The sequence below is a fragment of the Ovis canadensis genome, chromosome 23 (genome assembly GCF_042477335.2).
Source record: "Ovis canadensis isolate MfBH-ARS-UI-01 breed Bighorn chromosome 23, ARS-UI_OviCan_v2, whole genome shotgun sequence".
NCBI lineage: Eukaryota > Metazoa > Chordata > Mammalia > Artiodactyla > Bovidae > Ovis > Ovis canadensis.
In genome coordinates this window covers 16,951,731-16,976,541 of record NC_091267.1, presented here as the reverse complement: position 1 = coordinate 16,976,541, position 24,811 = coordinate 16,951,731, and the positions used below count along the sequence as shown (strand labels likewise).

The 24,811-nt window shown below is 46.5% G+C and overlaps 1 protein-coding gene and 1 long non-coding RNA gene across 3 annotated transcripts in view; one reads left to right on the top strand and one right to left on the bottom strand.

Annotated features, from left to right (window-relative positions):
- The window catches only part of LOC138428265 (uncharacterized), a 54,603-nt gene extending 51,895 nt beyond the window's left edge, over window positions 1-2,708 (bottom strand). The window contains exon 1 of the long non-coding RNA XR_011252365.1: window positions 2,386-2,708. This is a non-coding gene — a long non-coding RNA (uncharacterized lncRNA). The remainder of the gene's footprint in view (window positions 1-2,385) is intronic.
- The window catches only part of ZNF407 (zinc finger protein 407), a 385,838-nt gene that overhangs the window by 295,915 nt on the left and 65,112 nt on the right, over window positions 1-24,811 (top strand). The window lies entirely within an intron of this gene.

The window sequence follows — 24,811 nt, the reverse complement described above, 5'->3', positions numbered from 1 at the left end:
CAACCCAACAGAAAACAGATCCTTTTTTTTTTTTTTTTGACCACCCGCTAGTTACAGTCAGGCTGGTAGCTCCCAAAGACTCTCCCAGCTAAAACTGGCTTTCCAGGAGCAGAGCCGTCTTTGAGGCCAGTGGGGAGGGGGATGGTAGGAGCCCCGATGGGCCGTGAGGCTTCTCCAGAAGTCACCTGGATGTGGCCCCAGCAGCCGAGGGCAGTCCTGGGAGGGGGCCAGGGAGCCAAAGTCCAGCCAGACTCAGAGCAGTCAGGGATAAGCTTCTGGACTGTGGGGCTCCTGACTTCCTAACCTGCTCCGCTGTCTGAAGACATCTGTGTACACTGCCCGAAAACATCGACTGTGATCGCCTTGACTCCTGCCTGCCAACCTCTACAGGCTTCCCTGGTGGCTCAGCTGGTAAAGAGCTGCCTGCAGTGCAGCAGACCTGGGTTCAATCCCTGGGTTGGGAAGATCCCCTGGAGGTGGGAATGGCTGTCCTCTCCAGTATTCTGCCTGGAGAATCACACGGAAAGAGGAGCCTGGCGGGCTGCAGTCCATGGGGTTGCAAAAAGTCAGACACAACTGAGCGACCAACACACTAAGCACTTAGGCATTTTACAGGGTGGGAACAGTGTTGTCTCAGGCATGTAGTAGGCCCTCAGTGAATGGTGGACATTGTTTTTTTCTGCTGCTCAAAATAGAAGAGGCCTCATTCTGAAGTCCCGCTGATCAAGATACGAAAGCCTGGGCACGAGGTAGGCCCTATGTAGGAAGAGCATCGCTTCACTCTGATTTATCTTGACCATGGACTCAGAAAGTTTTCTGAGACCCTGCGTATAGCTGTTCTCACATTCCAGGTACCTACAGATTATTTCATATGGTTTCTGTGGTCTTCATCAGAATCGCTGTGATCACAGAGCCCTGTGTTTCATGAGAAATTCTGCAAGGCATCTCTGCCTCTCTGTGCAGTGCGGTGAGCAGCTTTGGAATTAAGTTCTCTCAGCACCCAAGGAGGTCTCCCATTTTCTTGCTAATGGGAATACTGTGATCGCATGCACTCTGTGCTCCCTCACCTGACTCTCCAGGGTTTTCCTACTTTTAACAGGATATGGTTTTTAATGAGGCTTCTAGAAGCTTCAGAAACCTCTCTAATGATTTTGTTTTGACCCTTTGCTGCTGCCTTTACTGGAGCCAAATTGATTGTCTGTACTGAAAATTTTGTCACCGCCGTTCAGATTTTAATATTTTCACATGCAACTTTTTTTTTCTTTTCCTGATTCTGGAATAGGCAGATATAAGATATTATAACGGGTAATAATAATCGCTCCTGTTCAGGAGAGGAATGCAAGAGTCTGAATAACCTCTTTGCTAAGACCATAGCAACTGCATTCCCAGACATTTCCTAACTTTAAGCCTTACCCATCCTTTTATTTTTCTGTATGATAGGGACATTTTAAAGAAAAGCAGAAAACATTCCCTGCTTCAGTTGCTCATCAACAAAGGGAATCCCCACAAGGCAGGGTAGTGAAGGGTGGGAGGAACAAGGGCGTTCCCTGGTTTGGGGCCAAGGCCCTTCGCTCTCTTTTCTCTCTGTTCCTGTTTCTTTGCTCATTAGGCTTTAGTCCACACTGACACCCTATTGAATTGCCCCAACAGTTTTGCAAACTCCAGAGTACTTAATGTTGTCTCACGCAGCGGGGTTCCCAATAAGTTAACTATTGACAATTCTGCCTTTGCTTGCTTTATGTTCTCAATGATTGTGTGCTTTCATATCAACGTTTTGATATTTCTTCTGTGATTATCATCATAGCTTTCCCTGTGATTACTTCGCTACCAGAAAAGCCTTGAAATGCGGTGTCTTATCCACTTACTCTATTTTTGAGCTTTGTATTTGCAGGTTTATTTCACCTGCAGTATTAACTGTCTTGAGTTTATGTGTGTTTTATTTTCATCATTAACTTTGATTCATTTTCATAGTATGTGTTCTTTACAGTCTTAATTTTCAGGAATGAGCTCACTTTCTGAATGACAATAATTGCTGAGAGTATCAGTTTTTGAATTTTTAATAGAAGTCCCAAGGATAATTGGAGAACAGGGCAATGGTACAAAATGGGTTACAGCAGGGACTAACAGCCATTCTAGGAAAGGAAACAGAGCACATAGAAACAAATTAAGCTAGAAATTCAAAAATGCACGTCAATAACAACTTCTTGCTCAGCTCCAGGCAGTGTTCAAGAGTAACTACTTGGACATCATGAGTAGTTTTCCCAGATTCTGTTATTGAAGAGAAATACCTCTGAATATCCATGAGAAATCAACGATAAGCAATTAGCAGCAGGCTGGGGAGAGACTGCTTGATCATTTTAGAGAGGTGACTGACACTTTACTTACCAAAAATAGAAGGACTCTGTGACTCAGTCTCCTCCTTCACTGCCGCGGTATTCTCTGTGAACTCTGGGCGGCTGGACTGTGTCTCACCCTCAGGTGTGCCAGCCCTGCTCTCTCTCTGTGGAGTCTCTCTTCTCCCGACCCAGGCCCGGGACCATGCTGTCACTGCTGACCGCAAGGACTGGGAGGCACAGGGAGGTTAGGACTGGCCAAAGGCCCATGGCCGTTTATGTCCCAAAGGTCTCTCTGTGTGCCTTCTGGGGAGGAGCCACCGCTCCAGACCCTGGAGACAGAGTCTAAGCGAGTCAGTAGTGAATAAATACTGTGACCCCAGGATGAGAGTCAGGAAGAGGAACAGACAGACAGAGGACTGGACCATAGAAAAGGGGGCTGGAACGGGTGGGTGGGAACTGTTGTGTGTACAAAGTTCCGGAAAAACCTAAGAAAATGAGTTTTTGGAAAACAGTTTATTGAGGTTCAGTTGACATAACCGCACATGCTGAGAATGGGGTGTGTGGCAAGGTTTGGCATGAGGCCTTGGACCAGCACCGCGGTGCAGAGAGCAACACGTGCACCCCACCCCCCGCGGTCAGGAGGCGACTTTTGAACGCAGTGCTGAGAACAGGCTCCGAGTGGCGTCTGCACTGCTGGGGTGGCCGCTGGCCCGAGGAGGAGGGGGACATGGTCCACGGGCTGAATAGGAGGAGGATGGAGAGCCGCCTTTGACAGGCCTTTAAAGGGGCGTGAGCAGGACAGGAGCCTGGATGCCTTAATTTTTCAAAAACATCACTCTGGATTGTGTGCGGATGGCCTTGGCTCAGGTGGTGACCTTGGTGGGTGGCAGGTTTTGGAGGTGGTGGCTCAGGACAGAGCCAGCTTTCTCTTCAAGATGGGCTGTACCCCCTGGTCTGCCTCCCGAACCCCTGTCCTCTCCACTTTCCAGGCCCCCGATGACAGAGGCGGGGGCCGGGCATTCCCTGGGTGTGTGGGCTTCAGCGTCTGCCCCTGCCCGATTCGGGCATTGCTGTTCATATCCCAGCGCTCTGCCCGCTCCGTGTGGACGGCCTTTGACTCAGCGTGGGTGTTTAAACTTCGGAGTGTTTCTTTCCCTTGTGTACATTTTTCCTGACTACACGCAACTCTCCCGTCTTCATGTCACATTGTGCTTTATTTAGAAAGGGGCTTTTAAACCTCTTTAAAAAGAGATTTAAATGCAGTTGTATATAGAAATACAAGGATTTATTTTCATTCTGCCAAGAATGTGACAGCAAAGTATACTAGTACCTATCACAACCCAGATGCAGTATCCTATTTTTGTGTCATTGTGTGGACTGGAAGCTTACTTTTGATAGGTACCAGGACACCTGGTGCACAGGGCACTATGCTTATCTGCTTCTCTTTTCCTGGGGAAAAGTTGAGACCTTAACTGGAAGGACAACAACGAAAGAAAGACTCAAGAAAGAGAAAGGAGGGAGGGGTGTGTGTGACTGTGTGTGAGTTTACACTAGTTCAGACACATAAATATATACTTGACATATTTTTACTAGTAACTATAATGATGGTAAGTACGTAGCTTGATTTAATTTTTCTTTATTCTTTTGACATTAAGATATTTGAGATTCAAAAACAATGCTTTCTTACAGTAGGAAATCAGGCCAACCTCAGCACTTAATGTAAACTAGAGAAACACTTGTTTAATCATAAGTTAGCATGCATAGAATTATTTAAAAAACCAACTCACCCAAAAACAGTTATTTGGGAGAAATAAACCAAATATTATTCCAAAACAATTATTTTCAAAACAGACACTTACATCTTTTTATATGTGGTTGTTACTGTATATCCTTTAGCTGTATCATTAATAGCTATATGATTATGTCAGCACAGATATTTCATTAAGCTTTTCTCCTTGAACTTAGGATTTAAAAGATATTAGATAAGGGAAAAAATAATATGAACCTTTTTATTGTCATGTAATAGGGAATCAGTGCTTCAAGAAGGACAGACATTATAACCATGCAATAATTAGTAAGATTTTAATGACTGAAACTAGTCCTAACGTTGTTTTGAATCTTAGGTAGCCTAATCTTATCATTTGAAACTTTCATTGCTATTAGATATGAAGTTTTGTGGAGTTAGTTGTTATTGATCCTTATATATACCCACATGTACACACACACATATTTATCTGTATATTTAAATTTAGGCAAAGAGTGTATGAAGCAGCCGTATTTATGGATAGACGTTATATTAGGCTTAAAGATAATTTTTCCAGGATGTTACCTGGGTTGTGAAAACAACCCAGTCTCTCCTCTTGCATTTCTCCTTGACTCTCACACCACCTCCCTGCTCACACCACCTCTGTGCTCACACCACCCCTTGCTCACTTTACTCTCACACCATCTCCTTGCTCACTTTACTCACACCACCTCCCTGCTCACAACCACCTCCCTGCTCACTTTCCTCTCACACCACCTCCTGCTCACACCACCCTTGCTCACTTTCCTCTCACACCATCCTTGCTCACACCACCCTTGCTCACTTTCCTCTCACACCACCTCCTGCTCACACCACCCTTGCTCACTTTACTCTCACACCATCCTTGCTCACACCACCCTTGCTCACTTTACTCTCACACCACCTCCTGCTCACACCACCCTTGCTCACTTTACTCTCACACCATCCTTGCTCACACTATCCCTTGCTCACTTTACTCTCACACCACCTCCCTGCTCACACCACCTCCCTGCTCACACCACCTCTGCTGCCACCAGATGTGGGGGTGGGAGGTTCCCACACCAAGCAGTCCTCTGTGACCCCAGCTGGGTGTCCTATGACTTAACTTAGTTCTCAAAACACAGTCTTACATATAACCAGAGATAAATCTGACAAAGTCACAGTAACAAATTTTACAAGGTCATTTTATTTTAGAAGGTTTAGAAAAATTAGAATGTTTTCCTTTCAAATTGAGATACAATACTATCAAGTGGACTGGAATACTCATACCAGCAATCAACACATTTCCTGCAGAAAACGTACTTATGAGGCCAAATGGTAATCAGGATGTTGCTTCACTGAGTTCAGAGCTAGAGCAGAGCAGCTAAGTTAAGATGAGTGCCTGGGATGAAGGGCTGAGACAGCCACCTGGGCAGCTTCCCGCCTCACCAGGAGCACGGTGATCCCAGGGGGGCCCCTCCAAGATGCCTGTCCCAGGGATGCAGTGGTCCTGGGGCCCCTTCCAAATGCCCATCCTGGGGGCACAGTGGTCCCAGGGGTGCAGTGGTCGTGGGGGCCCCTCCCGGCTGCTCGTCCTGGGGGTGTGGTGGTCCTGGGGGCCCCTCCCAGATGCCCGTCCCGGGGATGCAGTGGTCCTGGGGGCCCCTTCCAAATTCCCATCCCTGGGGTGCAGTGGTCCCAGGGGCACAGTGGTCCTGGGGGCCACTCCTGGGTGCCTGTCCTGGGGGCATGGTGGTCCTGGGGGACCCTCCCAGGTGCCCGTCCTGGAGGCGCAGTGGTCCTGGGGGCCTCTCCCGGGTGCTAGTCCTGGGAGTGTGGTGGTCCTGGGGGCCCCTCCTGGATGCCCGTCCTGGGGTGCTGGTACCCCGTGTGCCGCTGCTGAGTACTGTGCATCCTGCCCTGCGTTCCCTGCCCAGCCTGCCTGTGGGGTCCCTTCCTCTGCTGCCCCCCTCCCTTGGCGACACCAGTTCCCCTGTTAGTGCCGCGGCCTGTGCCTGCCACAGAGGCTGCACCTCGGCCTCCTCCATCCCCCACAAAGTCACCCCATCACGAATGTCCCAGGTGGACGCCTTACATCTGGCCGCACGTGACCGGCTTCTCTGGGCTGTGTTGTGTTAATTACTGGAGTAGAGGGAGTGTTTCACTGTCTTCTCTCTGTATCTTCTTCGTGGGATGTTCTCCATAAAGGACTGAACTTCGAAATTGTTCTGAGGAGTAAACAGGAGAGGGTTACAGTCCGCTATTCTTAATAGAGATTAGGAACTTGAAAATGTCAGTTTGTATCAACATAAAGATACTTGCGTAGTAAGTATCTGATCAGTGAACTCCCTGGATGTCTGCACTGACAGTCCTTGCCTTCCTCCGGGGATCATGTGAAGATGGCTTCTCCTCTAATGGGAGGGAGGCGGATGGCCCAGCAGGGACTGGCTTTTACGGGCTGGGTGGCTCTTTAAACCCCCTGGCCCTCAGCACCACTCCTCATGAGCTTTCGAGGGTGGACATGTAAAGCTCCACCTCCAGCCTGTTCGAGGTCCTTAACATGAGACGTGACCAAAGTGTTGGGCGGGCTGTGTATCCGTGTTTTATGTAAAGAGTTGAGACTGCCTTCCTTACCTCTGCCTCACCTTCCTGTTTTCCAAGATGAGCTCAAGCATGGTCTGTCTTACCCTCTTATTTGTCAGCATCTCCCTGGTTTGGAGAACCACTGTTCACGTCTCATCTTCGAGTGCTCTGGAGTCAAGTACTCAGTACTGAAGAATGTGTTTCATATCCAGTATTAGTGCAGGTCCTCGTTACGTGTGAGTGCTGGGGTGATGGCAGTGTCGGAGGTCAGCAGAGGAGGAGCGCTTCCTGAGTGTGCACGTGTGTGTGTGTGTGTGTGTGTGTGTGTGTGTGAGGAATGTGAGACAAGAACAAATAAGCAGGCCAAGTAAGATCCTGGTGAGTGTTCTAAAGGCAAGAGGATGAAGACTTTTCAGTCGAATTCTTCTTCTTTACTGTGTAACCTCAAGCAGCCTGTCAGCACCCAGTGATAATATAGGGTATATTTGTATTTTAGATATTGTCTCCCAAGTAGATTTTAAATTTCAAAAGAAATGTTCAGTATAGGTAATAAACTTACTACCAGTTGGAATCCAGAATGAAAGTAAGTCAAATGATATATTTTTATTTAAAGCCTCTTACTTTCTTTAAGGGCTTCCCAGGTGGCACTCTTGGTAAAGAACCCACCTGCCAATCAGGAGACGTAAGAGATGCAGGTTCGATCCCTGGGTCGGGAAGATCTCCTGGAAGAGGGCATGGCAACCTACTCCAGTATTCTTGCCTGGAGAGCCCCATACGGTCCATAGGCTCACAAAGAGTTGGACACGACTTAGCGACTGAACAGCCATCTTCCATCACAGTGTTGTGCAGAGACTTTTCACTGTCCTGAACATTGATGCCTCTTCGCCCGCCGCCCCCAGTCGCCCTCACCCCTGGCAGCTGCTGATCGGTTTACTGGCCCCATCATTTTGCCTGTTTCTGAATGTCTTCCAGTGGGAACCATGCAGTGCCTTGCCTTTTCAGCCTGGCCTCTTTCACTTAGCAGTGTGCCTCTCAGTTCCTTGTGTCTTCTCACGGTGACAGCTCACTCCTTTTCATCACAGAACAGTGTCCCTTGGTCCTGGTGGGCCACGCGCTTCTGTCCTTATGCAATCAGAGCTGCAGTGCCTTGGGGACCCTGTGCCTGGCTTCCCAAAGGGGCAGAGTGAGTGCCACCCACGTGTCCAGGGTCCTGGCATCGTCAGAGAGCACAGCACTGTCTGTGAAGGTTGTGCAGTGTGTGTATTGGGGAGGCCACAGGGCCATGTGATGTCAAGGGCAGTGTCTGGGAGCCCCTCGTCTCATGCGTCTCGTTTCATGTTTATCACCGACTGATCCCTCCTGGGTCAAATGAGACGCTGTCCAGCGTGGGCACCAAATGCAGCCCTGCCTGGGAGGTGAGCCCTGGCCCGGCACTGCCCGGTCAGGTGTCTTTTATTCTAAGGTCATTAGAAGAGTTACACTTTGCCGCACTGCGAATCTTCTACTGGAGGATTTAATGTATGCTAAAAAGTATTACCCAGCCCCTTCCCATCTTTCCATGAGAACGCCTCATGCCTGTAAACGGATGAGCAGAATGACTGAGGCCTGGGTGACTCCGTCTGGTCCTCAGAAAGGCGCAGCGGAGCGCGAAGCCTGGGTCCCTACAGCCGCCTCCAGACCTTGAGGGAAGAGAAGGGTTTGTGGCGCCCCCTTGGGGAACGTGAGTAGCTCTCGCAGCAGTGGTCACTCCTGCCGGTGCCTCAGACCTTTCCGGACTGCCCCTGCCATGAGAAACCCGCTTGGATAAGCAGACGAGCACGAGCTCCAAGACAGGAATAGGAGGCAGGCTGAGCGTGTGGCAGACTCCCATGTGCAGCCCCATCAGACCCTGTGCCCTGACAGCGGGGACCCAGAGTCCCCTGAGCGGAGCTGCCCTTCAGAGGAGCATGTCCTCAGTGGGCACCCACGCCCGCACCTCCCCCACCTGGCCGTCTTAGGTGTGAAACATCAGCTTTGTACCCTGCCAGCTTCCAACACAGAGAAGGCAATGGCACCCCGCTCCAGGACTCTTGCCTGAAAAATCCAATGGACAGAGGAGCCTGGAAGGCTACAGTCCATGGAGTTGCTGAGGATCGGACATGACTGAGCGACTTCACTTTCACTTTGCACTTTCATGCACTGGAGAAGGAAATGGCAACCCACTCCAGTGTTCTTGCCTGGAGAATCCCAGGGATGGCAGAGCCTGGTGGGCTGCCGTCTATGCACAGAGTCAGACACGATTGAAGTGACTTAGCAGCAGCAGCAGCAGCAGCTTCCAACAAGGCATAAATGATTCGTAATAGAGATGCTCAGAAAGAGACGGAAGACAAATCTGATGATTTGTTCGATTTTTTAAGTTCTTCTGAACTAGTATCTTACAACTAAACTGTAAAGGGCTTTTCTGTTGATTTTACTGTGTTTTCAGTTTCCTGGTTTTAACTTTTTAATTTGTTGGCTGTCATTTATATACACTTAATTTAGTTGCATTCTGCAAACAAATGCTAAAGGTCAGTAGTTTCTTGCTTTTTGATGCATAGGCTTTTTATTTATATCTGATATTTCTCAAAGGGAACAGTAAAGAATCTGCCTGCAATGCAGGGGACCCAAGTTTGATCCCTGGGTCGGGAAGATCCCCTGGAAAAGGGAATGACAAGCCACTCCAGTATTCCTGCCTAGAGAATTCCATGGACAGAGGAGCCTGGTGGGCTACAGTCCATGGGGTTGCGAAAGAATTGGACGTGATTTTACAACTAAGCACACAACACACACACACACACACACACACACACACACACATTATATCTATATGTGTTGAAATGCATATTCTGATAGCTACTATGAAAGGAGTTTGTACAGTCCAAAAAAGCAGTACAAAGGGAAGGTGGGCATTATCCTCGCTTGAACCCTGTGTACCCCATGGAGCCAGTGGTTTGCTCGGCTCTGTTGTAGTGATTAGCTTACTCCACAGTGGTTTTCGCTGCTTGTTAAAAGCCTTGTCATATCATTCTTTAATCACACCTCCTATAAAAACCATCAGTGTTCAACCCTTTCATTTGAAAACTCTTAATACCTATATAAATCTTATTAATAAAGAGCTAAAACAAGTGAGATCCTCAAAATAGTGACATTGTCATAGTTTAGTTTGCTATTCAGTTAAAGATGGTTCTGATGACATCTCAGTTTTTTTCCCTAAGTATTAAATTACCCTAAACAACTTTTCCTGATTATGTTAATCATGCTAAATATGAAACTAACTTTGAAGTGTTAAATTTACAAAACTGTATTTATGTCTTTTGATAGCATTCATTATGACTTACAGAGTGAAAACTACCAGTAATAATGTAGGTTGTTTCTTCTAAAGTTTTTGTGTATCTTACATAGAAGTAGGGGATTTAGCATGAGGCAACACTAATTTAGAACTGTCACCGTTCCTTCTGGAATACAGGTTGTGCATTCTTAATTCTGTCCCTTTAAGTGTAGGGTAAGTCACATGGCCTCAGGGTCTCTCAAGGTGCACCCAGGGACATTTGGCTGCCCCAGAAGTCTTCTGCTCAGCTTCTACACTGCTCCATCTTCAGGAGGATAAGAATAAGAAACATTTTATTTGAAATGAAAATATTAGTAAAATCATAGATAATATCGATTGATTTTTATGCACAATATGTAGAGCTGCCAGCAATCCTGGGACTGTGCCATTAATACATACTTAGGTTGTGCAGGATTTCGTCTTAATATGCTCTGTCTTTATTTATGTAAAGCATAATTCTGAATCCATTTGAGTAATGTACATTTAGCATAAGCAGAGTCGTAGGTTGGCATTATTAAAATGCATAGAGCCGACATCCTGAGCTTCTGCTGAAATATGCTTTTAATTGAAGCAGAATTATGGCGATATATTATCCACGTAAGCCTGGTTATATCAGAGTTTGACTTGCATAGGAGCTCTTTGCTCCATGAGAACTGTACGGTAACCCATATGTTGTGGTTTGGCATGTAAGTATTCCATGGTATGTATATCTGAATTGCTTGATGCAGCGTTATCTAAGCATATGTTATCTTGGAGAAGATGCATCTTGTAGCCAAGCAGTTTTGAGAAGAGTCTGTCAGTTATAATTGTATTTACCAATGATTGAAGGTCATTCATAAACACACACCTGATTTAATAGAAGCTCTACTTTGAGCTTTTGGAATAAAAACAATCACGAATGAGGGAAGCATTCATTGATGGTACATTTTGTTTACTTTTACGTTAAATTACAATTCACACTTTCCATAATAGGTCTAGGGGAAAAAATGGCTTATAGATACTAGTCTTTTCTTGTAGATTAAATTTTAAGTGTTCTAAGCAGGAGCCTAAAGTGATCAACATCGCCGAGAATACTAATGAAACCTGGGTTTTCTAATTCCATCCTGCAAAAAGAGGGCTTTGGGACGTGATAATGTGATAACGGGGCAGGATCTGTTTTAATAAGTAACATTCAGACAGGAAGTGGTGCCTGATACTGACACACTGGCACAGGTTGTCTTTTCCACTGTGTGTCATTGTACGCAGTGTCCACAGACACGGATGGGCTGGGTGGTGGAGATGGTGTGCCAGCTCTCAGAGGAAGAGTCTCCCATCCTGCTAACTCAGGAGCTCTCTCTGCTCAGTCATGTGCTTCATTACCAGCTGCGTTTAAAGTGCTTCCCACATAAACATACACTCTGGTTTTGGTCTCCCAGCCAGTGATGCTTTTACAGAGGAAGATGCTACAGGATCTCGCATGTTTGGGACCAGTTTTTATGTCAGTAGAGCCTCCCACATTGTCATCCCAGAGTGACTGACCCCAGACGTCAGGCAGTCATTTTGTGGTCAGGAGTAACCACCTTTTGACACTGTGAGTCCTGTGATTATTAACTGTTTCCTCATCAGTAAAGTCTTGTTCCCTTTCTGTCACATAGCATCTTCTTCTTCAAAGGGATGAGTTCACAAACGTCCCCGTTCCAGGTCCCTCTCTTTCTGGTCTTATCTGTGGAGAGGAGGTTTGCTTACATTAGGCTCCTTTGTTGTGCATGGTGGGGATTTGTCTGTGCAAGCCCAGCCCAGGTTGACTCCAGGCCTGCAACCTGTGATTCAATAGCGTGGCGCCCTGTTTACAAAGGCCAGGTTTCCCATGCCGTCAGCTAGGGCAGTCCTCACAAAGGCCAAGCGCTTTCCGAACTAAATAAACAATGAGGAAAACATGCAGGGCTGCCAGGAAGCCTTCACAGGTAATTTAACAGCCTTTGACTACAAGGCATCACTTGCGGCAGACGTCCGCTGAGTAGGAAGTCTGACATTCTGTCTGGCTGTGTTCCGCCGATAGCTCTCCGGGTAATCTCTTGCTGAGGCTCGCCAGAGCCCCCTCAGAGCTCCGTGTTCTCATGACCAGCCTAAGTGCTCCTGTGATGACAGACACCCCCACCTGCGTTCTGTCACAACCGGGTGTCATGTAGGCCTCTGATAGAGAGCATCGGAGTGTTTAAAATTGGGGGATTAACTAAATTGAGAATTTGCTCCTGATCTGTGAAGAAAACATCTCCACTGACAAGTTCAGGCCCTGTGAATGGTTCCATACAGGCCTACCGGCTAATGCACAGGCCACTGTTCCTCTGAGGAGTGGTGCTGGACTGGCGGGAAGTGGAGATGGACTTCTGTGCCCTGCGGACGGCCCAGAATCGTAACCATTCAGGCTATTAGTGCCCTTGTCTAAGGCCCTGAGTCCCTGTGGTCTCAGTGTGGCTGTCTGCTTGCTGACACTTAGGTGGCTTTGCCGGTGGTCCGGGTGGAGCGCACAGTAGCAGTGCATGCGGCTGTCCATGCGCCGCAGAGCCAGCGAGGAGCGTCTGCGAGCTGCGCTGGAGAGACTTTCCCACATCAGGCAGCAGGCACTTCAGCTGCCTCAGCGGCCCAGCGGCAGTGCAGGGCAGAGGCCCAGCCCTGGCCAGTGGCAGAGGAGCCCCGCCCCACACGCGGGCTCCCGACTGAGCGGCGCACCGCGGGCACCCGCCCCACACACAGGCCCCAGACCGACGCGGCGCACCGCGGGCACCCGCCCCACACGCGGGCTCCCGACTGAGCGGCGCACCGCGGGCACCCGCCCCACACGCGGGCCCCAGACCGACGCGGCGCACCGCGGGCACCCGCCCCACACACAGGCTCACACCGTGGGCAGGAGCGTGGGGCGCCCTTGGGAGGAGGTGATGGTGATGAGGACTACTGTCCCTGCCTCGCGAGCTGCTTCTTCCCGCAGTTCACCGTGGCTTTGAGCAGAGGGTCTCAAACACGTTTTCAATGAGAGATGGTTCATTTTAAAAACCTTCCTGAATTTATATCTAAAGATATATGAATAAAGAATAGAAGTAAAAGATTAATCCTTTCAGTGTGTAGTTGAGTAGAGATTTTAAATTATATACTTAAATCAATAATTGAGTATAGATCTTAAGTAGAAACTGCAAGTCTGTCCAGGGTCCTGGCAGATCCCATGGGCGTGTCCCATTGAGACGCCCCCTGGAAGCACTTTGTGGACACAGGACATGGAAGGGACACATCGTGGCCCCAGGGTGCAGGGGAGGAGGGGGGAGTACAGCTGTGGTTTGAAACCCAAGCACAGGAGTTTGCGACGGGGCGGAACATCCCAGTGGAGATGCCTAATATCCCCTGAGAACTGAGCCCCATGGCAACAAGCATGGGTAGGGAAGAAGACGTACATTTACAAGCCGTCAGCTTAGAGGTGGCAGCCCACGCCAGGAGGGGAATAAAGTTCCCTGAGGATTGTGTAAAACAGTTCAAGGAATTCCAGATCAAAACTGAAGGAGGGTGATAGGTCTTTGGGAGCCAGAGGAAACAGCAGGAAGAGTCAGGAGAGGGGGGAGGTGTGGGTGGCAGTGCAGCCTGAGTCAGGAGTGACCCAGAGGAGGGGGCCGGGAACGCTGACCATGCAGCAAGAGAGGAGGGGATGCCACCACCAGTGCCACCGCCACCCTTGGTGACGCCACCCCGCCCCCGTGACGTCACCCACATCACCCTCGGTGATGCCACCTTGCCCCGGTGACGTCACCACATCACCCTCGGTGACGTTGCCTCACCCTCAGTGACATCGCCACTTCACCCTCTGTGATGTCGCCTTCTGTGACGGCAGGTGAGCAGGCTGGGGGATGGGGATCAGGGCAGCTCGTGCCCTTTGCACACCTGTAAGAGCCTTGTCCTGTGCACACCTGTGAGAGCCTTCTCAGTGCCTCTGGATTTATGGCCTCTGTGAAGTCTTCTGTTCAGTGTGATCTAACACTGAACGTCTAGTGTTCAGAATTTAAGATTACACTACAAACTAGATGTATAATACTTGAGTTCATACGACTTGAGATGATACGAGAACCCTAAGGTATCAGAAGGTAAATGGGAAAAGGACACAGTTGAATGATTTGTGAAGAACTGAACTACATCATAGGAAAGTGATCAATTGATTCCTAGTCAGGGAAATGTAAATTTGAACAATGATGTTTTTATTTATGAAGTAGTCTATTCAAAGCAATACTTTATATATCCGTGATTATACCAAATTTTCTCAAAAGTTTAGATTTGTTTTCTGAGACCCATAAAAAGGATTAGTCTAGCTTAAAATACTGCCTTTTATCATCGACTCTGTAGCTCTAGATATTAATTTAGGAACTCCTACAGTACGTGCCAATTATCATGTTTAACCACAAAGAAAAACATAGTGGGTGTTTTATTAAAGTGACAAGTTTTAATAAAGAGCTGTGTTCTTCTACAAAACCTCCTTCCACTACTGAAGAAAAGAAAGTTTTACCCTGTATTCCAAAAGGAAGAGGGATATTTTTAAGATTAAAATTATTTGGGAATGTCCTTGGAGTTCTTTGGGCTTCCCTGGTGGCTCAGCTGATAAAGAATCCGTCTGCAGTGTGGGAGACCTGGGTTCGATCCCTGGGTTGGAAAGTTCCCCTGGAGACAGGAAAGGCTACCCACTCCAGTATTCCGGCCTGGAGAATCCCATGGACTATACAGTCGCAAATGGGTCACCCAGTAGTGGGTAGCTAACTTTCTCATCCTCGGTATTTCTCCTTTCTCTTTAAGAATGGTACTTTCCAACCTGAAGAGATTCATTTGTAAACATTTGTGATACTACCGTTTTTTAAAATAGTATGTTGCCAACGAATATTTTGAGACATTTATTTGCTAAAAAAAAAAAAAAAAATCGCATATGAAACGGAGCCCAGAATCCAGCAGAGGGGAGCACCGGCAGTGCGGTGTCACCTCTCCTCCAGACCTACAGCCCCTCCAAGCCCCGAGAGCAGCGTGGGGCCGGGCCGAGCCAGGGTATCACATGGCCAGTGTCCGTGTGCACAGGTGCCCGCCTCGCAGAGCCAGGATGAGTGGCAAGGTCAGAGAAGGGGTAGGGAGGGCCATCAGGCACCAGTGTGCCCCGCAGAAGCCCAGGCATGGAAGCCGCACGTGCTTTACTGACCGTGGGCCGTTCTCCATCAGGGTCAGCAGCATTCTGGTGCAGAGGCGGCGAGTGGGCGAACCACACCAGCATGCTGCACCCTGCGCCCCAGATTCAGATGTGCCTTCCTGCAGTGGGGGCTGGGCATGGGCACCAGCAGGGACTCCGCATGTCGGGGAGCTCTGGGCAGCCGGCAGGGGCCCCGCGTGTCAGGGAGCTCTGTGCAGCTGGCAGGCACCGCCTGCGGCCGATTCCCAGAAAGCCATCTTTTCAGATCCGCTTGTACTTGTCTCATGCCCATCACCCTGAGCACCGGGTGGTGTCAGGGGCCACAGGGAACATTCTGGCTTCCCGGAAACTATAATCCGTTTCTGGGGTCAGACAAGGCTGACTGGCTTTGTGGAAGGCAGGCTATCAGAGAAGAAGGTAATGAAGGATACAGAGAAACGCTGGGCCACAGGGTGGAGCTAAACGTGTGCCAGCCCATCAGGGGCTGAGGTGGGCACGAGGGCTGGAAGAGGCCAGCGAGGCCTCCGAAGGCTGATGGCGTGTCCCTGTCCCCTGAGGTGGGGACTGGGCTTGAAGGGCTTCTGGCCAAGAGCCAGACCGTGTCAGCTGGGAAGACTCGGTCTCTGGGAAGACTCCTGAGCAGAGTGGGTCCATCTCAAACATGCATGATTTTCCAGTTACAGTTTTCCTTTGCCTTAAGTTAGAAAGACTCTATATGTTATAAATGCGCCCTAAAATATATGCCACATAAACCTAAACTCAACCCAAATGCTGCGTGAGACGCCTTGGGTTTAGTGTCCTTGTAGCTAAGCGTTTTACCGTTTTCTCTTTCCACTGGCTTAAAATGGGCCTCCAGGATCCAGTGAAGCCACTTCAGGTCTTCAAGGTGAGCGTCTCCGCAGACAGCAGGCTCAGCACTGTGTGTCCGTGGTTGATGGTGGTCTCCCCGAGGAGGAAGTGCACCTGGGCCTCTGTCTGGGGGTAGCTGTTTGCGGCCCTTTTCTTTTGTAACTTTTCCGTGTCTTTTATCCTTAAAGGTTTGGAAATTGCCTGTCTCTGTGAAAAGTGTTAAACTCTTCTATAAAGCCTCCTATTAAAGGCAGTCTAACCTTAAAACCGATTATAAAATGAAAAATTCTCGAGTCCCTTTCTCAAAGCAACACTGTTGGATCTTTGCTTTGTATGAAATTAACTTATCTCCTTCCAAATAAGGAAGAAATCCAACCATTATTATAGGTGATTATGGGGTAATTATCAGACTGATTTGTCATTGGCATTTTCTGATGGCAGTGTTGATGTGGACAAGCTTGCTCCTGGTTCACCGCACGCATTAGACGCTAGAGGCTCGGACTTGTCACCCGTGTCCCCTTGCTACTCAGCTGTGACGCCGCTCACTCTAATACTCCAGTGGCCAGTAATCAGCGTGTTGTCTGTTACTGAAGAAATCTTCATCACTGCCTTTATGAGCACCACCCCTCTTTCCTCCCTTCATCACACAGCGGGGAGATAGATAAAAATATTGTAGCATCTAACAAGCAGACATTGAAATTTCCTTCTAAGACGGCAAATTAAATCTGTCTCTGGTGGTTCCAAATTATGTAAAATAAAAAAGAAACTTTTATCACTGATAGGTCTTGTCATTTCTATTCAGTTGCATTCTTAAAAAATTGATGAATTAGAACTTTTTTTTTTTTCCTTCCAAAGAAACTCATCAACCCTGCTCATTGTTATTCTTGAAAGGTTTACTTCCCAGGTGTAAAGTTCTCTGAAAATTTCTTTTTCCTTTTTATCATCATTTAGTTTTCCTAATAATGCTGCTACTATAATAGTTTTTGACAAACCAAAAACATGATGTTTTTCCCAAATCAAGCCAACCAGTTATGCCTTCTGCATCAAAGTGAGAGAAGTATAGCAAGAAACACCCTCCTGTTGTGTTAATGGCTAACTCTGTGATTTCACAATTGACTTCCCCTGAATTGCTCAGGGGTCCACACCGCTGTGTGTCACTCAGCTCTGCAGTTTGAGTGGTCCCAGCTTTGGCTCTTTCACACTCACTCCCTCCCCACCAGATTCCCCTTTCCTGTCACCATGTGCAGATTGGCTGAAGGGTAGTGAGATACTCTCCTGCACCATGTAAACCTTCCTGCACTGTGCAGTGTTTGCTTTCCATGTTAAGTGGAAATATTTAACATGCTTGAGGCCACTCTGAACTACCAGAAAACTTCCTTTGAAAACATACTGTCCCATCATATGACTCTCTCACAAAAGAAGCATTCTGGCATGTCATGTTGATGGGGGGCTGCTGTTAAATTAGAAATTACCACCAAAGTGAAGTTTAATTATTCCAAGAAGGTACTTAATACTGTTTCTTGGGCAGCAATTCTTTACAAACTATTAGTTTCTAAACTACCACCGCTATGTATGAGGATGCATAGTTGATATTGTTTCCAAGAGAAGGAAGAAAGGTAGACAGATTTTTAGAATGTGTTACGTTTATCTTTTCACACACTCTTTAACATGCTAATACACGTGATATGAGAGTATAATATGTGATATTGTACCTCGCATTTTAAAAATATTAAGACAATCAAGTCAGTTCAGTTGCTCATTCATATCCGACTCTCTTCAACCGCATGGACTGCAGCATGCCAGGCTTCCCTGTCCATCACCAACTCCCAGAGCTTGCTCACACTCATGTCTATTGAGTTGGTGATGCCATCCAATCATCTCATCCTCTGTCATCCCCTTCTCCTCCTGCCTTCAATCTTTCCCAGCATCAAGGTCTTTTCCAGTGAGTTAGTTCTTCACGTCAGGTAGCCAGTTTCAGCTTTGGAGTTCCAGCTTCATCATCAGTCCTTCCAATGAATATTCAGGACTGATTTCCATTAGGATTGACTCGTTGGCTCTCCTTGCAGTCCAAGGGACTCTCAAGAGCCTTCTCCAACACCACAGTTCAAAAGCATCAATTCTTTACCGCTCAGTTTTCTTCATAGTCCAACTCTCACATCCATACATGACCACTGGAAAAACCATAGCCTTGACTAGATGGACCTTTGTTGGCAAAGTAATGTCTGCTTTTTAATATGCTGTCTAGGTTGGTCATAGCTTTGCTTCTAAGGAGCAAGCGTCTTTTAATTTCATGGCTGCAGTCACCATCTGCAGTGATTTTGGGGCCCCCAAAATTAGTCTGTCACTGTTTCCATTGTTTCCCCATCTATTTGCCATGAAGTGATGGGACCAGATGCCATGTTCTTAGTTTTCTGAATGTTGAGCTTTAAGCTAACTTTTTCACTCTCCTCTTTCATTTTCATCAAGAGACTCTTTAGTTCTTTGCTTTCAGCCATAAAAGTGTTGTCATCTGCATATCTACGGTTATTAATATTTCTCCCAGCAATCTTGATTCCAGCTTGTGCTTCATCCAGTCCAGCATTTCTCATGATGTACTCTGAATAGAAGTTAAATAAGCAGGGTGACAGTATACGGCCTTGGCATACTCTTTTCCTGATTTGGAACCAGTTTGTTATTCCATGTCCAGTTCTAACTGTTGCTTCTTGACCTGCATACAGATTTTTCAGGAGGCAGGTCAGGTGGTCTGGTATTCCAATCTCTTGAAGAATCAATTTTCACAGTTTGTTGTGATCCATATAGTCCAAGGCTTTGGCATAGTCAGTAAAGCAGAAGTAGATGTTTTTCTGGAACTCTTTTGCTTTTTTGATGATCCAGTGGATGTTGCAATTTGATCTCTGGTTCCTCTGGCTTTTCTAAATCTAGCTTGAACATCTGGAAGTTCACGGTTCATGTACTGTTGAAGCCTGGCTTGGAGAATTTTGAGCATTACTTTGCTAGCGTGTGAGATGAGTGCATTTGTGTGGTAGTTTGAACCTTCTTTGGCATTGCCTTTCTTTGGGATTGGAATGAAAACTGACCTTCTCCAGTCCTGGGGCCACTGCTGAGCTTTCCCAATTTTCTGGCATATTGAGTGCAGCACCTTCATGGCATCATCTTTTAGGATCTGAAACAGCTCAGCTGGGATTCCATCACCTCCACTAGCTTTGTTCGTAGTGATGCTTCCTAAGGCAAACTTGACTTCACATTCCAGAATGTCTGGCTCTAGGTGAGTGATCATACCATCGTGGTTGTCTGGGTCATGAAGATCTTTACCTTTCACATAAAGGCGTTTTGAGGTTTTATAAAAGTATTTTTCGCTAGATAAGCACCCTGAATACCAAACATTTTGACCAAACTGACAGATAGTATCAGTGATTGATTTAGCTGATAAAGTGCAGAAATATGTTAGAAATGCATATTCCTGAAATGCATTTAACATTGGGAAGTTAATATGGCTTAGAAGGTGGTTTACATCTGTGTAAGTCAATTCGTTTCAAACTTTTGATCTATAGTGGTGGATGGTGGTGGTTTAGTCGCTAAGTTATGTCCAACTCTTTTGTGACACCATTGACTGTAACCTACCAGGCTCTTCTGTCCAAGAAATTTCCCAGGCAAGAATACTGGAGTGGGTTGCCATTTCCTTCTGCAAGGGATCTTCCCAACCCAGGGACTGAACTTGGATCTCCAGCGCTGCAGACAGGTTTGTCACTGACTGAGCCTCTGGGGAAGCCATGACCTGTAGGTGGACACATCTAAAGGTATTAAGATCATGCTGATTTCACAGCCCCTTTGATGCATGACGGCATCGTTGGTGTCTGTCAGATTCATGACAGCCTCATGAGGAGAATGGTGGGACTGTCACTGTAGGTCGTGTCATATCAGAAGACCCAGCAGGGGTCCACGTGAGACACCGTGAGCTCAAGCACAGCGTCCAAGTCCATCCTCTTGGAGGAGAGTGTCGTGGGAAGGAAACCCATTAGCAGTAAAGGGAGCAGCCCCCCGCCGTTACTCCTGCTCCCTGGGGAGCCGTGAGGAGGTCTTTCTACAATGACACAAACAAAGTGCTTGGAGAGGTGTGAGGTGAACTCTGAAGCAGTGGTAGGGCTGCCGTCTTGAGTCACTGTGGCCTGACTGCTGGATTGACCAAAAAGATGAGACAGAATAACCTAAATGGACTTTCTAGGCAACCCAATCAAAGGTGGAAGGATTTCATAGTCAATGAAATTAAAATTTTAAAGAAATATATTGAAAACCAGTGATAGATTTTTTAAAAAATATGTTCAAGACATGTATAGTAAAACATTCAAAACCCTTTTCCAAAGAGTTAAAGAAAACCTAGAAAAGTGGAGATTCCACATTTTTAGATGGGAAGGCTCAATATTGCTGTCAGTTATCCCAAAATTGATCTATAGACTTAGCATACTCCGGATCAAAATTCTAGGACGCTTTTAGTGGAAATCAACAGACTGCTTCCAAATTTATATGCCCATGTGAGAACCTCTGACAACCAAAATAATGTTGGAAAAGTCAGTAGACTTGGAGGACATTCATGTCTTATTCCAAGGCCTGCTGTCAAGCCGCAGCATCAACCAGGGGTGGGAGGTGAAGGAGTGGGGAGAGATGTGTCAGAGGCATGAGGGTTCAGCTGGATGCGTCTGAAAGTCTGATGTACAGTGTGATGACTGCAGGTACTAGTACTTACTGAATATTGGAAATTTACTAAGAAATTAGATTTAAGTGCTTTCACCAAAAAGGAAAAAGAAAAATGAAACAATATGTAGAAATAAATATGTTAATTAGCCTGACCATAGTAATCACTTCACTCTGTATGCGTATGTCACGTACACCTTCAGTCAGTTCAGTTCAGCCACTCAGTCATGTCTGACTCTCTGCGACCCCATGGACTGCCGCTCGCCAGGCCACTCTGTCCATCACCAACTCCCGGAGTTTACTCAAACTCATGTCCATTGAGTCACTGATACCATCCAACCATCTCATCCTCTGCCGTCCCCTTCTCCTCCTGCCTTCAATCTTTCCCAGCATCAGAGTCTTTTCCAATGAGTTAGTTCTTCACATCAGGGGGCCAGTGTATTGGAGCTTCAGCTTCAGCATCAGTCCTTCCAATGAATATTCAGGACTGATTTCCTTTAGCATGGACTGGTTGGATCTCCTTGCAGTCCAAGGGACTCTCAAGAGTGTTCTCCAACACCACAGTTCAAAAGCTTGATGCCGAAGAATTGATATACACCTTAAATAGATGCAATTTTTAACTAAAAAATGAAATAAAAATTTGAATTAACTAGGTAAAGAGCAACATATAGAGACATGGAACACAGTAGATTCCATAAATAGACACCTGTAAGTGGACAGTTGATTTTCATCAAGATGCCAAGGGAAAAATATTTTTTTAAACAATTGGTTCTAGAATATTTGTATGTTTATATAGGAAAAAGTGAAATTTGATCCTTACCATTTACAAAAATGACTAAAAAGTGTAGCAGAAACTTAAATATGAAAGTCAAAAGTCTAAAGCCCCTAGAAGAAAACAGGAGAAAATCTTTGCCTCTTGGGTTGAGAAAGATACCCTGGATATCCAGGACATGAAAATCACAGACTCTACAAGAAAAATAATTGGTAACATTGAAAGTGAAAATCACTCAACGGTGTCCAACCATTTGCGACCCCATGGACTATACAGTCCGTGGACTTCTCCAGGCCAGAATCCTGGAGTGGGTAGCCTTAACCTTCTCCAGGGGATCTTCCCAACCCAGGGATCAAACCCAGGTCTCCCACATTGCTGGTGGATTCTTTACCAGCTGAGCCACCTGAGAAGCCCAAGTGGTAAATTGGACTTTGTCAAATTTGAAATCTTTTGTTTTTCAAAAAGATGCCATAAAGACAATAAAGAGAATAGCTCCATATATATTTGACCTAGTTTTTGAATCCAGAGTTATTCAAAGAATAAATTAAAACTCAATAATGAAACAAAACCCAAGTAAAAAATGACAAAAGATAGTATACAAAGGGGTAATATCTACATGAAATGGTGCTCAGCGCTGCCAGTCATCAGGGAAATGCAGTTAAAACACAGGACGCCACACCTCATCCGTTAACATGGCTGAAAGCTACATGGTGGACGACACCACATGTTAGTGAGATGTGGTCCTTCTGGTCTTGTCACACATTGCTGGCGGGGTGGGGGGAGGATGTAAAATGGCAGGAAAACAGTTTACAAGTTCCTACAAAATTAGATGCTTACCTGCTGTATAACCCAATAGTTCCACTCTCAAGTATTTACCCAGAAGAAATAAAAGCTTATCCACACGAAGACTTGCCCCTGCAGGCTCGTGGCAGCTTTATTCAAAATAGTGAAAACAACGAAATGCCCATCCCAAGATGCATGGATAAGCAAATGGTTACGGTAAGTGGAGTGATGCTTGGTGAGAAAAGGCATGGACTGACAGTACGGATGAATCTCCGTGCTACCCTGAGTGCAGGAAGCCAGACACAGACACGTGCCATGTGACCCAGTGTGTGTGAAACTCTAGAAGAGACACGGCTCTGATAAAAGACAGGAAGTCCTTGACTGCCAGGTTGTAGGAGGTTTCTGAGCTCAGTAGGGCATGAAGGTGAGAGAAATGGTCCCATTCTTTCGGGGAGACTGGCTAGTTGCAGTTCTTGGCTATGGTGGTGGTTATGGGACTTCATGGATGGGTCAGAGTTCAGCACAGCCTTCCCTCAGCACTGGTGCATCTTACTGTGTGCAGCATACGCTGCAGTGAAACGCACACAGGTCATTCGGGAAGCCCAAACAGAAGGGTACACGGCAATAAGCAACTGTTTGTTCTTTCTTTTGAAAATTCTATGAACTTGGCACTTTAGGTGTTAGAACGTACTTCTTAGTCATAAAGGAAACAGTCTTATGCTCTTTTGTGATACTTCCAGTTTTTTTATTTATTTACATTTTCCTTTATATTTACCTCCTGATTTGCTGTTTCTGTAAATTTAATTATTAAATTGGATGAATTTTCCTAAATTCTCCTGAAAATTAGTCACCTAATATTAAGTAGTTTATGGGATCCTGAACTAAGTTTTGTTTTTTTCTAATTATACTTTACCAAAGTCAAAGTACTACTTTTAGAGAAAGTCTGGGTGGTTTCTATGACTTGCTATTGATGTAATCTTAGAGAGATCTCAAAGTTCGGGGAAAGCAGTAAACCTTGGTGAAGCTTGAGGTGCCTGGGGTCAGAGAAGCACAAGTGTACAGAAATGAGACACTGCTTGTGCGAACTTCAATCGATGCCTGCTGTGAACCATGAGTCCAGAGTCAAATGTGGTACTCCGCCACTTACTGTATCTCAACCAAGTTCACCAGGACTGGTTTCGGTTAAAATTGGGCAGTCGCCAAGGGAATCTAAAAAATTACAGGAAAATTGTGGTCATTAAAGGAAATTTTGTCTTAATTTTATCTTTTTTTCTCTGAAATTCCTGGGTCTGATTCACTTTGACGCTGTCTGATTATTTTCTATTTCTGTGTGCTATTAAACATTTGAAATTGTGTGTATGACAACAGAAACCTCTTTCAAAAGCAAGAGAATTGACAGGGTTTCCTGAGCACTTCAGCTGCAGTTTTTACAGCTTCACAGATGATTTTTATACCGGGTAAAGTGTTCAGGGCTGCACTCCTTCTGAACTGAGGCTGTGATCTGCCGGCAGCCCTTCCGTGAGCTCTCACAGACGCCGCGTGAACTCTTCTCACAGAAGCGAAACAAAACTCACACTTGCCTCTTGACTGTGGCTTCCAGTCTCAAGCGACCTCTGAGGTGTGTGGATGAGACGCATGCTCCACACAGCTCCGCGAGGCGAACCGCAGTCTGTTGTTTTGTGTATTTTACCAGAGACTGTCAGCTGAGCACGTGGGGAAGGGAAAGTGCTGCTCCGTCCTCCCGTCTTCAGGACACAGATGGTCCCAACATTGTTTGTGGCTCTGAGTGTGTGAAGGGGCTGCTGAGCTGCCAGTCAGCAGAGATGGATGACACCCGGCAGGTCGGGAGCACGGAGCTGGCCTGGCACCGAGGGTGTGAGCAGAAGGAGCTGGCTTTGGGTGCTTGGGCCCTGGGCACGTTCCTGCTCCTTTAAACTTTTCAGTTTCACTACCTGCTGAGAACAATCCAGATAATCATGGAATATATTCAGTGAGGCTGGGGGCTGAGACTGCACCGATTGCCACCTGGGGACCAGAACCTGGGGGAAGCGAGACAGACTCCTGTATCAACAGCATGCCCGCTTTCCGCACACCCTTCCATCGGAGTTTGTCCAGTGCGGTGCAGGGCCTTCAAACACTAAATGATTCTGTTTTTAACCAGCTTACCTTCTGTAAATACTAATATATTCATTTTCTAGAACTGTGTATTTTAAATGTTTTGGCACCAGTACAGTTTAGAGACAAGCAAAATGTAGTGGCAGTTAGAAAATTCTGTTTTTAAGATTAGCAACCTCTCTTTCTAGAGAAAAGGTGAGTCAGGCATGGTCATTTTTCTATTTAAAATGAGCCTCTGGCATCATACAGGTATATTTTTATTTATAATCAGTAAGTGTGCAACACTGGAACTAAATTTAAATGTGTCTGTTCTTTGTCTCGTAACATTTATCGTCTTTCATCCTCATCAAGAGGCTCTTCAGTTGCCCCTCGCTCTCTGCCGTTAGAGTGATAT